Raw genomic sequence first — 15,026 nt, 5'->3', positions numbered from 1 at the left:
CTGTGAGGTACCGGTGCCGGGGTGCCATGGGCCCCATGGGAGCAGAGTGCCTGGAGGTGAGTGCATGGTGTGGAAGCTGTGGGTGCTGCAAAGAGTCCCAGGGGGATGCCATGCTGGGAGGTGCAGGACTGTGGCATCCCAGGGCTGTGGGGTGCAGAGGCCGGGCTCCCAGGGGTGCTGATGCCACTCCACAACAAGCCTGTGGCCCCAGAGGTCCCCGAGCTCAGCCCTTTCACAGGCAAGTGTCCCCTAAATCCCCCAGTATGGAAGGCACCTGTGGTGAAGAGGAGAAATTTCTCGTTTGGAAACAGCAGCTATGAAGGACGCTGGCTGAGGCAACAGCAGACGAGAACATGCTGTGAAGTGTTACATTGCGACCATATCAGAACAGAGGCTGTTAACCAAACGAGACTGTTAGAAACTGTTAACACATGCACTGAATTTATTGTACCCCTGGTTTTACCAAGTATTACAGCATTTTCCCCCTCACGTTTATCCCCTATTTTCTCATTGGTCAAGATTTGCTGCAACGCAGGTGTTTCCCTTTTTGGTCCCTGTTAGTCCCATGTTCCCTCCTTCCTTCCCTGATTGGTTATGACCTCTCCATGCTCCTCCCTCTTTCTAGATCCTTCCCTACCTAACATATAAATAGAATGAACCACCCTTAATAAATAAATGGTGATAGTTGCTTGAAGCTACCACTGTCCTTGAGCCCCCTCAGTGTTCGTGTGGTCTTTTCCGGATTGATTATGGTACCCCAGTTCCTTGAACATCCCTGTGCCTGGCACGTAGCTGGCTGGGCAGCCCCTGCCCAAAGCAGCTGGGGAGCAGGAACAGCAGCTTTCTTGAAGGAGGTCATTAGATTTTATTTCTGACCTCATTTTATATCCTATGCAGGACAGGTCTTCATCAGTCAGAATGGCAGGTAGGTAACCTAGGAACGATCTGCTCTGGTTCCTGCTAGTCTGTGGTATCATGCAGTATTACAACTATTTAAAATGATGGCTTTTGTCTGATACTTGTTTTCCACTATATCAGTAAATGACCATAATGACTTAAAATTCACTATAAAATGCTATTTTCTAGGGTAAAACTCTCTAAAACCTTTTGGTAAGATATAATTCATATGCATTTTCAGAACAGAGGATGAAAACTCATCTGTAACTTTTAATTGTGAGATCTATTATTATAAAACCACAGAATTCTATATATTTATAAAATATATGATTATATATAATTATACATTATAATTATATATCAATAAATAAATATTCATATTTGTATCATTAAATATATAATTTATATCATTTAGTACATTTAACATATAATCTAGTGTGTAATATTTTACCGTTATATGAAAAACAATTTATTAACATTCTAATACTTCATATGGATAGCAAACACAGTTTTGCTCTCCCAGTAGCTTCACATACACCTAAATTTATTGAAAAGCTAATTTAGGATTGATTTGTTTCACAGCAACATAATTTTCATGTCAGACAATAAATACATAAACGTGAACCGAAATAATTCACACAGTGCCTTGAAATGCAGTAAACATGTCCTCAAAGTGCCCATATCATGTTAAAAGATATAAAAATCCAGCCCTGTTGACAGTGATGGTCACTAGATGACAAAAGCCACAAAGTGGCACACAAACTATCTTGCAAGATTTGCTAAATAGAAAAGGTTTTACATTTGTGGAACAAAATGGGTTATTTGTTGGGGTTTATACCACTATTGCAATGTTCCTTTGGTATAGATGAAGGAATTCTTAATTCTGGAAGAAAAGATTGTATACAGTACTTTTACTTAGATGTAATTTCTCATACCTACAGTTACTTTTTCCTTTTTGCTGAGGTAATGTATTGGTGTTGCAATACAAGAGCACATCCGCACTGAAAATCTGCAATAACAGTAAATAAGCTTTTTTTGTGAGCAGAAATAACCCCCCTAATTTATTGTTCCTATGGCATCAGCATAAGACAAAGCAATGAAAAAATTGCTTTGGACATTGTACCATCACCTATAAGACATCTTTGGAAACATTAATGTCTTGTCCACAGAGAATAAAAAGTACTGTCTTCTCACCATGACTTTTGCTTCCTTGGTTCTTCCAAGGTCAAGGGAGGGGATTCTGCCCCTCTGCTCTGATGAGACCCCACCTGCAGTGCTGCCTCCAGCTCTGGGGTCCCCAGCACAGGAATGACTGGGAGCTGTTGGAGCGAGTCCAAAGAATGCCATGGGGATGATCGGAGGGATGGAGCACCTCTGCTATGAGGAAAGGCTGAGAGAATTGGGATTGTTCAGCCTGGAGAAGAGAAGGCTCTGAGGTGACCTAAATGTGGCCTTCCAGCACCTGAAGGGAGCCTACAAGAAAGATGGACAGAGACTTTTTACGAAGGCCTGTAGTGACAGGACAAGGGGGAATGGCTTCAAACTGGAAGAGAGTAGGTTTAGATTAGATATTAAGAAGACATTCTTCCCTGTGAGGGTAGTGGGGCACTGGCACAGGTTTCCCAGAGAAGCTGTGGTTGCCCCATCCCTGGAAGTGTTCAAAGCTGGACTGGTCTAGTAAAAGGTGTCCCTATGCATGGCATGGAGTTGGAATGTGATGGACTTTAATGTCCTTTCCAATCCAAACCATTCTATGATGATGCTATGATCCTGGATGTGAACAGATCTGTCCAGCACAGGTGAACAGGAACTAAATATAATTAGGGAAACTCAAAATTTTCTCCACTTTTTAACTGTGTTTATCCCCTTCTGCATAATAGGAGTGTGTATGAATTCATATGTATATGAATGTATCTCCTTTTCAATGACTACAGGTGGTATTTGTTTATACTTCTCATATCTGAAAAGAAAACGAGGTTTCACATTTCCAGGAGGAATGTTACATCAGTGCAAATCAAAATAGAGTGAAAATTTCTTCCAGAATCCAGGGAAAATTGGAAAATGTTTTCTTTTACGGAATTTCTTGAGTCGTGGAGGGCAAAACCTGAACATTATTGACCTTTCTAAAATAAATGTTCCAATCTTAGTTAGCCAAACCACTTTTCTTTTGAAATCTTTGGTGTTTTCAAGTGACTGACTTCAAAATATCTGTTACAGTATCTCTTGATAGTGGATGTGTGTGGTTACCTCCAAGCCTCTGTTATTTTGAAGTGGTTAATATTTCATCTCAGGAGCTTGAACTAGATACCTTTAACCTCTGAAAAGTTTTTACCAGTATGTTTGTTAAAATACAAACACGAAATATAGCCTCTACTGGAGACAGGGAATATAGGGAATGATGAGAGACTGGGACTGTGTTGTTGTAAGCAGCTGTTGGAGTACAGTTGGGTACAGGAGATGACACTTGATCTGATAAACATTTGCACCACCAAGGAATTTCTTTAATTTGTATGTTAGAGAAAGAGAAAAATATTTCCTCAGTAAGTTTGGTTTTTTACATTTTATTTTATTTGGAGTAAGAGAAAGATTAAATCACTTTAAACCCTGTGCAGAATACTAAAAGGAAATTAACTGTAAAAGCTGGTGTATTCACAAAGTAAACATTGCTGATCATGTATAAATGTGGATTTTTTTCGCAGAACAGTTTGTGACAGTGTGTCAGGAAATCCTTCTACAACAAGTCAAATAAGTGCAGGCTTAGCCACTTGGTGTTAAATGTAGAGTAAATCTGTTATTCACAGTCTTTTTTCGCTTTTTCAGCCATGATTAGATAAACATGTGTCAGTTTTCTCTTTCTGGATACTGTAAACAAAACCTTGAGCTTTTACTTTAATGTAGGTTGAGTGATTTCATGATAACGGTGCTTGGTTCTCTATATACCAGTTCTGGGGGAAATTGATTCCATTTTAATGACTGCCTCCCTCTTCAGCACCTTGTCTGAACAATCCTAAAAGTGTCCCCAGGAGATGATTTATGAGCCAATTTGGAAGCTGGTACTCCAGAAGCCAGAAATAGTGAAAGTGCCTCTCGCTGGCCTGAGCTGATCATGGAATACCTTGTAGGAGGGTAATGGAGTACTTCTGTGTTCTGCACCATTTCAGAAAGTTTGCAATGCTTTCCTCTCCCTACAATAGCAGCAACATTCCTGTAAAAAAATGTCACCAGGCTTGGGGTATTTTCCAAAATAAGACAATCTTTTTTCAAAGAGTATAAATTTTAAAGAGTTTGTGTATAAAATATATATGAAAGTGAGCATGTTTGATGAACTATTTCAGGATGATGAAATTTGGCAAATATACAGAATCACATTCCTGTTGTACCATGCTGACTTTCAAGTTATGGTACACTGAATGATACTATACTGTGGGTTATTCCAAGTACAAATCTGAAGCCTGAGTATTGAACCCAGAGTTACATTTGGCAGTTTCTTCTTCATTTACATGTTCTACTTGTTTTAAATTTTATACCTGGATGAAAATAAAATCAGAGGTATTGTCTACTTCAGTTGCAAGCTTAACATTTCAGAAATCTTTCATTCTACTTTGTTGCAAGCACCTTGTAGACAAATGGAGAGACTAGGAAAGACAAAGTTATGAAAAGTAAAACTATTTTAGCACTGTGTATATCACGTCAAATGTAGTGGTTGTAAATTTGAAAAAGGTAAGCTGTGTGCTTTTTAAACTAGTTTAAAAGAGTTTAAAACAAAAGAAAAATCAGTAGTTAGAATAAAGAGTAGAACAGAGAAGACAAGGGGTTTTGAATACCTAAGAAATTTTAACAAACAAGCACATATGAGAGCCTAGATATTTTTGAACCTCATGTTGTACACATTCATTGGATAGGAAAAAATGCCCTTAATTTCTTATGATATATGGAAAGAATTTCTAGTGTGATATGGGGAGTGGAAAAAAACCTGAAAATTCGTTATGTTCTTTATTAAATAGAAAATTAACCCTAGCAATTTCATTGTTCTTCTAACTGCCTGCTTAGGAGGTAAGGGAGACACTCTGTGCAGGCTTTTCCAAATACCTAGGAGTATCTAGGCTATACCTTTTAAGCTAGTTTCTCTGATTCTCTATATAATGATCCCTTCCCCCACCATTTCTGAAACCAATTCCCATGTAGTTCAAGACTAAAGTTGAGTCATTCTTTCTATCACTTGACAGAAACTCCATTCACTACGTTTGCAATCACACCAAAAAGAAAACCTGCCATTATACCAAGTCAGTTTCAAAGAACTGACTCTCAATGAGAGGTTAAGGAGGCAAGATGGGATGATAATTGTATTTCACAACGGGGATATTTATGAGTGAATGAAATTTGGTTTATTTTGTGTGCACAGTCAAACAATGAACTATATTTTCAATCATCCAAAATGCACTCTGCCCTCTCCCTCCCCCACTCCTTAATTTTCTCTATTCTGTTACAGCTTAAATTGTTTCCATCATCCTCACGTAAGAATATTCTGTTGAACAGAGGCAGCAGCTGATTTATGCTTGTGGGGTGAGTAAAATTCCACATCTTGGCTAGGAGGGGTGAACAACTTAAGAAACATTTGGTGTTCATCTCCTAATTATATCAGCCTCAGTTCATCCACTGAATAGGAAATGCATGGGTTTGGATATTGCATGTGGGTACCCTTCTGTTGAATAAAAATACTTACTTTGAAAGCTATCAGCAGGACAAGTGGTAGCTCATGGGTTTTGTCCAAAACCAGCTTAAGATAAGGGACCGAAGAATTTTATTATTAATAATCATAACCCTTCTTGCACCACACCATCTGTATTTCTGATACATATTTTGACACTTTCAACGAGGGTGAAAATTTTCTCTGTTTAGTTATCAGCAGACAGTAGAAAGTACTAGAGATGATGAATTATTAGTAATAAACTAAGGATTATTTTTGTCCATAGTACTTCCATCTTCCTTAGTTGTCATGTGAATCTGTGGTAAACAGAGGGGCTCAAAGAAAGTCTTTAACTACTCTGACATGAAGTCCTTACACTGTAAAATTTCCAGATGTTCAAAGTAGATAGATATTAAGAAAAAGATATAGATGTTTATTTTTTTCGCCCTCAGAATACTTTCTGTCTCACAGGTAATATGGAGTATCTGCTCAATCTGTATCACAAGCCCTAAACCTCCCTACCCACTAACAACTCTCAAAACTTCTGTACTAACCTCACCTTCTTCAGAGTTAAAAAGGTTATGAATCAGAAAGCATTAGTAACTGACAGAAACCTCATTGCTGTCATTTCTTAAGTAAAAATACTAAAGACTCCTAAGAAAGAGACTTTAAGGAGGACAAAAAAATACAGATTACACAGGTTCCTTGTAGACTCCAGACTAGTCACAATAAATGACTGTCTGTAATGATGGAAGATCTGATTTGATGATCAGAATGCCCATAGTGGGCATATGCATAGATCCATAGCTGCATATGTGTGTATGTGTATACATGTGTCTGTATGTAGTAGAAGTAATTCTACTGGATTTTACCTAAAGCCAGGAGTACCTCAACTCACCTTGGTGCTTCTGTGTGTGACTTTTAAAACGTTGTGTAGTTCTTGTTACTCTATTCTACGTGCTGTGCTATAAATGCAGCTAGCATTCTGGTCTTTTGTTCACATGTGAACCAGGACAATATGGAGAACATGGATTTCTTTTGTATTCCTTGTGGGAATGATATTACTGCATTGTGTCTTACTAGGGAGAGGCAAGCTATTCTTATAATAATCAAAGCAAGGTTCTGCTACATTGTAAACTGCATTCAGGAACAAATTATCCTTTATTATTATTTCTTGTATTGCTTTCTGTCAATCAATAAGACAGTGCTAAAGCACTATTATCTAATGATTACACTGATGCATGGACACATAAAATGTTTAGATTTCACGTTCATGATGGCACAGGTTATTAAAGTGTTTAAATAGTACACAAGCTACGTGAATTATGAGCATCTGGAATCTGAGTAGAAAATCAGAGTATTTGGTAATAATTTTGTAAAGTAAGTGGGTCATGAAGAAGAGAAGAAACAGGTGTTTTTCCAACAAAGCATAACAACCTATTTCTATTTTAAATATGCTTATTTTCATGCATAATGCTGTAGCACATATCAATGCTATGTGCTAACAAGGAGGATACATCAACTGTAAAGTATCCTGTTAGAGTTTGTTTGAAGAGGCAATCAAAAGCTTATGTAGTCCATATTAAGACTTAACTAACTTTTTTGTGTTGTATTTAATGGATTAAATAATTCTTGAAGCAGATATCACAAGAATTTAATATATGTATCTTAAACACGGGTAACAAGATCTGAATCTGTTCAGTTTATTGATAAATACACTGAGGATGATATTCAGAATTTTTGAACAAGCATAAGCCAATTCAAGTTGCACAAGATTTCAGCCTTGATACCCCTGGTGCTCATATTCTCTTTGCTATCAGTAGTTTCACACTGCTTTATTCTGACTAATTTATTCTGTTACTTTAACCTATACTCACTTATGTCTCAATTACTTTTGATTCCTGATTCTATCCAGACTACCTCACCTGTAAAAACTGTTTGGGTAGCTGAGATCAGGTTTGTTTCATAGTGTTATACAGTATCTGGCACAGGAATGTGTTTGTTTAGAACAACACTTGTGTGTTCTTGTATCTCATAAAAATAGGAAATTGAGTGTGTGGTGCTCTTTCTGAGCAACAAAAGGTACATGATACATTGCAGTGATTTGTGCTTCTGTGTTCAAATTGGGTCAGATTTTTTCTAAAGCTGAGAATAAAGGAGAACTGAAAGGGTAGGTGGATATATTGATTTGTTTATTAGTGCTTGATCCTCTTAATGCTGAAGTCAATGTATTTTTAATTTCAGAGTGAGTAGAATCTCCTTCCTGAGAAATGATGAAAAAGCTATTTTCAGGGTTAAGCCCCAGTCTTTTCACTGTCTCTAATCTTCTCCTATTAATAACATAATTTCACTTTTAGGACATGATCTGTTCCATACTGTATGGAGTACAATGCATAGGCTGAGATATTACATGATGGTAATTTCTGATCTATAATGTGTTCATTGTGACAAGAGTTATTGATGCATCTTAAAAGTATTTAATCAAGGAGCGTTATTTTTCCCAAGACTCTCTGCAAGGCATCCTAATTTAGCGAAAGCAGAGCAATCAAAGAAAATGTGAGAGGTTTTTTTACATAAAGATATACAGGCAAAGAATACAAGCTAAAAAATCATATTGGGAAACTAGACTACTATGTGTTATGCTGTAGCTGTTATGAAAATAAAGGAACTGTTAGACAGTTCTTTTAATGATGTGCTAAAGATATCTTAATCTGAATCATACATATTGCAGTAAGGAGATTGTAAGTCTCTTAATACATGAGACTTGCTACCCGACATTACAAATATATTACTGGCCGGTCTTTCCACAGCAGCACACTTTTAAACTGGGGTTTGGTCGGAACTCGGGTGTGCAGAGGTCACAGCAGGTAATTGGCACAGCCTGTTTCTGATCTTGAGGCACTTTGTGGTGCAGGGGGCTGTACAAGGTGAGCTCTTCTGGTTTGGTGTGTTCACAAATACTCTCTGCCCGCAGAGCTGAGTATCAACGATTATTTTCATGCGCCTGTGCTACTAGGATTTACTAACCAGGCTGGCTAGTGGTGTGGGGCTTGAACTTGTGAGAGTAGCTCTTAGATGAAAAGGAAAAAAAAAAAAAAAAGACTAAGAGAATTGGGGTTGTTCAGTCTGGAAAAGAGGAGGCTCTGGGGTGACCTATTTGAGGCCTTCCAGTACCTGGAGGGAACCTACAGGAAAAAAGGAGAGGGACTGTTTACAAGAGCCTGGAGTGACAGGACAAGTGGGAATGGCTTCAGAGAGTGGGTTTAGATTAGGTATTAGGAAGAAATTCTTTACTGTGAGGGTGGTGAGGCACTGGAACACATGGCCCAGAGAAACTGTAGCTGCCCCATGCCTGGAAGTGTTTAAGACCAGGTTGGATGGAGCTCTGAGCCACCTGGTCTAGTGGAAGGTGTCCGTGCCCACAGCAGAGGGGTTGAAATTAGATGACCTTTAAGGTCCCTTCTAACCCAAGGCATTCTGTGATTCTACAAAATGGGATAAAAGCATCTGTTATTGGTGTATTACTTACATAACTCAATTAACTGTGTATTAGGGAGGAACATGTTTTGGCCATCAATATAAACATTTTTACAACATTTGGAAGCTGGATTAGAAGTAATATCTGACCTGTGAAGCATTCAGAGTTTTTACATTGTAAAACCAGACTATGGTTCCCATTACCTTGGCTCTGGAGTCTTTCACAATCACTGTGATCTCTCTAGTGAATTGAGTTAATATTTATTACCAATATCAGTTAGGCAATGGACAGTTCCTAGTTATGGGTGAGTTAGTACTTGGCACTGCTATTTCAACTGTAAGTACAACAGCATAAATTAGAAGGGTTGATTTTATAGGACAGTGGAGTTCTCCCCTTACTCTGTGTTCTTACTGTAAGAAGCTGTGAGCTGCCATTCCTCAGATGCTTTGGGAAATGTGCCTCACAGTCATAGAATAATAGAATCATTAGGGTTGGAAGAGAGCTGCAAGATCATTGAGTCCCACCTTTGACCAAACACTGCCTTGTCAACTAAACCAAGTCATAAAGAAAGGAGGAGAAATTGGCTGAAAATCAGTTCACCTCTCATTCGTGCTATAGCAAGATCTGATGAGAGCACAGCCACAGGATGATGGCAAAAGCCTTGAGAGCACAAGTTCAGGACAATATCAGCAGCACCAAGGGTACAAACCTAAACCACAAATGGTAAATTACTGGTCATTAAAAGAATGTAAGTTCAAGATGTGCCAAAGTGTTTCTAGGGAACAGCAAAGAAAATAACAAATATGTGGAATATCGCATTTTTGATGGAAGCACAGAGAAAATAATAAAATATAAAAAGCAGTTACATCCTCTTCAGGCATGGGAAGAAAGAAAGAAGAGAGAATTGTTCCTGCATTGCCACTTGGTTATAGGTAATGCATGTTACCAGTGTTTATGCTTAACAGTATCAGGCCATTCTTCCCCTTTTTTGGGAACACTGCTTTCTGAATTTTTCTTCATCCTATATTCCTTCTGCACACTCAGTAATCACATGTAAAGGATTATCTTCATAAATATGTTTAAATAAATTAGAAGCCCAACAAATACTGCATCTGTGTTCTGTGCTGTGACCTTCACACATCACTGGGAAGCAAACTTGGATGTGATGCTGTCTAAGAGACGGGTTCAGAGCCAGGGAAGGACAGTGGTCATTGGTTCAACTTATCTTGGAATTTGCTTTGCAAGCAGAAAGGACAGGGCTGGTTGATTGTCCACTGGTTTTATTGTGGTTGCTGAAACTTTTTGCTTGCTCTGACAAGAAGGCGGTAAGTAAATTCACAGAATGGTTGATTTTGGAGGGGAAATCTGGAGCATCTTTAAGCATGGTTACCTAGAGAAGGCTGCTGAGGACACAGCTGGGTTTTGAGTCTCTCCAAGGATAAGTCACTATGCTAAAGCTTAGGACTTTTATCTGTTTAATTTGTAACAGGTGCATTGGAATAAGAGTGTAGAATTTAGAACTTGTATTTATATCTCCCAAATCTAAGCCCTAAATTATAACCTTGATTGAAATTGACAAATGATAATTTAGCTTCTCCTATTGAAGCTGAAGTCCTGTAGAACAGATAAATCAAGAAAGAAGACCCATGATGAGCAGGACTTTGGTTTCTGCATCTGTAATTCCACCTGCCTCAGCAGCCTTTGGCAAAAGATAGAACATAATCCTGCCAAACCGGAAACAAAATCTATTACCAGTCTGTGATAGTAAGCTCTCCTTTATTGTGCTTGCAATCTAATTTTGTTAATAGTTTCTTCTTGCTGCTTATTGAAAGAAACAGTATGGATTGTGTCTTCAGCTTAGCCTTCCCTGGATCTTCCTGCTGTGACAGGACTGCTGAAAGGTCAACATGAGAGATCGTGGTGAAAGGAAAGCATGTGAAGTAGCTTTTCCCTTCTTCAGGCTACTTCATATAAAGGTCAGAGGTGACACTAATGTGTTCTTTGGCTGCCTTCTAAAATAAACCATTCCCTAAAGGTCTGTTTATCCATCTGAATTTTGGACAGACATAGACTTCTGGTTGCAGCTTCACATATGGAGTGGATTAGAAGTGCTGGTAAACTACAACATCAGCATGGGGGTTGTGTTTTAGATACCCAAGAAAGCAAAAGGAAATACCGAAGGTAAGAAATGTTCTCAATGTGTTTTCAGTACCTGAATTTCCTAATGCATTGTGTATGTCATTTAAATGCTTTAACATAGTTTACCATTAAAGAAAGGATACCCTTTTCTGTTTAAGGGCTTGGACACCTCTGGAAAGTGCTGTCTTTGTCATATAAGTGCTGTCTTTCTCATTAAACTGAGGTATATGACTGGTAGTGATTATTCTTAAGCACTTAATTTGGGGATGCTGATATTTGATATTTACAAATAACTAGACATAAAACCCAGCAAAAATTACATTCTTGCAACTGAATGGATGTAACAGACTTTGAATTTCCTAATGATAAAAATACTTAGCATCCAACTTATTCCTCATGCATGTGTGCTAATGTCACTCTAGGAGAGACTGGGGTTAAGAGCATACACAGTGTGTATGAGGGCAGTCCATCTCTAGGATTGCAGCTGCTGGGTGGCTCTTTCCTAGTGTTTTGTTGTTTCACCAGCAATGAGGTGGTATTTCCCTGTTTGTTACAAGGACTAAAAGAGAATCAAGTGAGTATTCTGACAGCAAATCAACTTCATAAATGGAGAGGTAAAGAAACTCTAGGTGATGGGGAAGACAGACTATAGGACAAGATGTCCAAGAAGGTTAAAACTAAGAGTATGAAGAGACATGTTTGGCTTTTAACAGATTAACATGTCAGAATCTTGATTTTTTTTTTTTAATGTAATAATGTTATAATGACCAATACAATGTACCTGCCTCATTTTAAATACAGCAAAATTTAATGTAGATGTTCCGGTTTCAGTGTGGGAAATTTCATATGATAGAGTAAAATAGTATCATGCATAACGTAATGAAATTCTAAATTTAATATTATGTATATAATTGGGAAATATATTCAAATTTGGCCAAGGTCTTTAAGGTTAAATGCTTGAATCAATTATGAACTCTAGAAATGTGTCTGTGCTTATCATTATATGTGGGAATAACATGAAATCTACAGATGCACAATTAAGTAATGACCTGTCTTCACAAAATCTGGATATAATTTTCAAATTTAAGTCTCAGTAGTTTTCCTAAAGTTTCTAAAACTAATTCCTAAAGGGAAAAGTAGTTTAGCTTTCATTGAAACCAGTGCCTTAGGAACACATGGGTCAGGCTTCAGAAAATACTTCTGATTTGTCAGGTGTGAGCAGTTTCTAAAGCACGTTTCTGATTCCTGCTTTTCAAATTTAAACAAAACTATCCTTAATGTATTTCTGTCACATTTATGGCAGCCATTAATACATCATCCAGAAATGGAGTTATAATGAGGCATTGCTTATTCTATATGCCTTGACTAGATACAAGTGATAGTAACATGGGTGGAATTCTAAACCACAGAAGCCCGTAATGCTCGATGAAAGCAAACATTTATTAAAAACAAACCACAAAAAAGCACTCACCTGCATACAACTTGAAGCAAACAGATGAGTTTCAATAAAAATATTTTTTATACTTTTATCATTTTACTAGTTAGGGAAGAACATGCATTTTTATTTGTGTGAATCCAAAAAAAACAGAGCCCCCACTTCCATCCAAGAGTTGTTTTTTGTTTTCCCTCTTGGAACAATGCTGCCATTGCAATATTGTTATTTTCTTCTATCTTCCTTTAAAAAATATAATACAAATCAAATTTTTCTATTTTTTGAATACTTCCTGATTTTCTTTCCTGATCTAATCAGCTACAGAAGACTCCCTGTTATTTTGGTTTACTATGTAAAACAGGTAGAAATTCTCTTATTGCAGTTCTTTCAAATCTCTGAGTGAGCACACTAGACTTCACAAATCGAATGGCAGAAAAAATAGCTTATCTCTATACCCTTATAGCCTGAGATAGTAACTGAAAATTGCCCTCTTTGGTATTGTGCAAGCAAGTACTCAAAAATGCCAAATTGTACCTGATAAAGGAATAAGGAAGATTTTTTTTTTTTGTGAATGTGTTTATATCTTAATATTCTGTTAACCTGTTCAGTAACTTCCAAGAACTTTATTCCTTGAAGGAATCTACTGAGTTCAGAGTCCCTTTGAACACAAACAGAGGTTGGTATGACTGACTTAAGTCAAAATGACTTCCCACACCTGGATACACAACTTTACAAGCAAAACCAGTACCTGTTTATCCCCTTCACAAATGGAGGCAGGAATTCTGAATCAACCTATTATTTCAAAAGTTATTTTTGTTAACTGCTTTTATTTCCTCCTAACTTAATAACTCAGCTGTATGAACTTCAGGTGCAGCATATATTCATTTAATTTTTGACTAGCAATGCTTTATCTGACACAGGAAGCACACTAGGAGACAGAGTTATAGGTAAAAGAAATCCATGTTTTTAATAGCACATCCTAATTTTCCCTTCAGAATCAAAATACAATGATTTGAAATAAGAGGTAATGGTGTCTGTCTCTTAAATGCTTTGTATTCCCACCACCACCTCGTAAGTATTATGATGAGTATTATGATATTTTTCAGGAAGGAAGTCACATAGACTCAGAAAAAGGCCATCCCCATGTGCCAAAATGTGAGCTTCTTATAGTCAGTTTAATCCAAGCTCTAGGATTAAGCTCTATCCTTGCCTCAAATGGAAGACTGGCCTGGCTGCACAGAGAGCTTCGGATGGAACTCAAGGATAAAAAAAAAAAAAAAAACAAATTATGATTTTTGGAAGAAGGGATAGGCAACTCAAGAGGACTGCAAGGATGTTGTGAGAGTATGCATGGAGAAAATTAGAAGGGCAAAGCCCAAGGAAAACCTAATCTGGCTACTGCCATAAACTACAAAACCAAATGCTTTTATAAATACATTAGGCACAAAAGGAGTGTGTCAGAGACGGGATTCATATCTCACCAGATTGACTGGTGGGTTAATAAATCATGTTGCCTGTGTGTGCTGGGTGGGGAGAAGAAGGGTCAGGCTTAGGCCTGGAGCCAAACCAGCTGTGCTCATGCAGAGCACATGGCAGGGAAAGCCATGGGGCTGGGCTGTCAGTCAATAAGGCCACCTGGGGGCCCATCCACAGCACTCCCCCAGAGGCCCTGGGTGGCTGTGGCACCCCTCACTTTGCCTGGGGGGACAGTGGTTGGCAGTGAGCCCAAGGTCCCACCTAGGGGGAGCGGCCAGAGCCTGTACACAAACACATCTGGTCTCCATCTCCCCTTGGCTTCTACCCTCCTGGCCTGTCAATGTGTGACCTCCAGAGTGGGAAATATATCTCTCTCCTCTCTTTCTGCCTCTATTCTTTCTTCTCTTAGTCTCTCTTCCTTTACTCCTGTGAGCAACTTAAACACCTATTTTCTGTATTTCACCTAAGTTGCGAGTATCTCGCTTAAGTTGTATGGGGTTTGTGTTTGCTGGGTGTAACAGAGGTTCCCTTATTGCTATGTCTTGCTAGTCTCAGTAATCTGTTGTAATGCTTTTGGGAAGTTGCATGTTATTTTTGTAAAACCCTTTTTGCCAAAACACCTATTTTCTCACCAAATTAAAAGAAATCTCCTAGAGAAAAATATGTAGTTTCTTTTCCAGATGTGAACTCAAGGTATCAAAGAATTTGCAAGAGTTCATGTGGGTGAAATCTTTTGAAATCTAAGGTGCACACCAGGTAAGAGTTTGAAGCTTCTGGACCAGAGTGTAACAGAGGGGTAAGGAGAACTTCCATCTCTTATTGGACACAGGGAAAACATAGTGATAAAGGATGGGAAAAATGTTTATATGGTTAAAGATTTCTTTGCCTCAGTCTTTAATAGTAAGACCAGTTGTTCC

General features: G+C 38.1%; 1 long non-coding RNA gene across 1 annotated transcript; it reads left to right on the top strand.

Annotated features, from left to right (window-relative positions):
* Positions 1 to 822: 822 nt before the first annotated feature.
* Positions 823 to 14,626, top strand: LOC116782402. Its single transcript, XR_004355227.1, has 5 exons — positions 823 to 925; positions 10,919 to 11,038; positions 11,127 to 11,243; positions 11,759 to 11,922; positions 13,740 to 14,626. It is a non-coding gene; the product is annotated as an uncharacterized LOC116782402 (long non-coding RNA).
* The last annotated feature ends 400 nt before the right edge of the window (positions 14,627 to 15,026 follow it).

Source organism: Chiroxiphia lanceolata, chromosome 2 (assembly GCF_009829145.1).
Source record: "Chiroxiphia lanceolata isolate bChiLan1 chromosome 2, bChiLan1.pri, whole genome shotgun sequence".
NCBI classification, from domain to species: Eukaryota; Metazoa; Chordata; class Aves; order Passeriformes; family Pipridae; genus Chiroxiphia; species Chiroxiphia lanceolata.
This window is presented reverse-complemented; position numbering and strand designations above follow the sequence as displayed.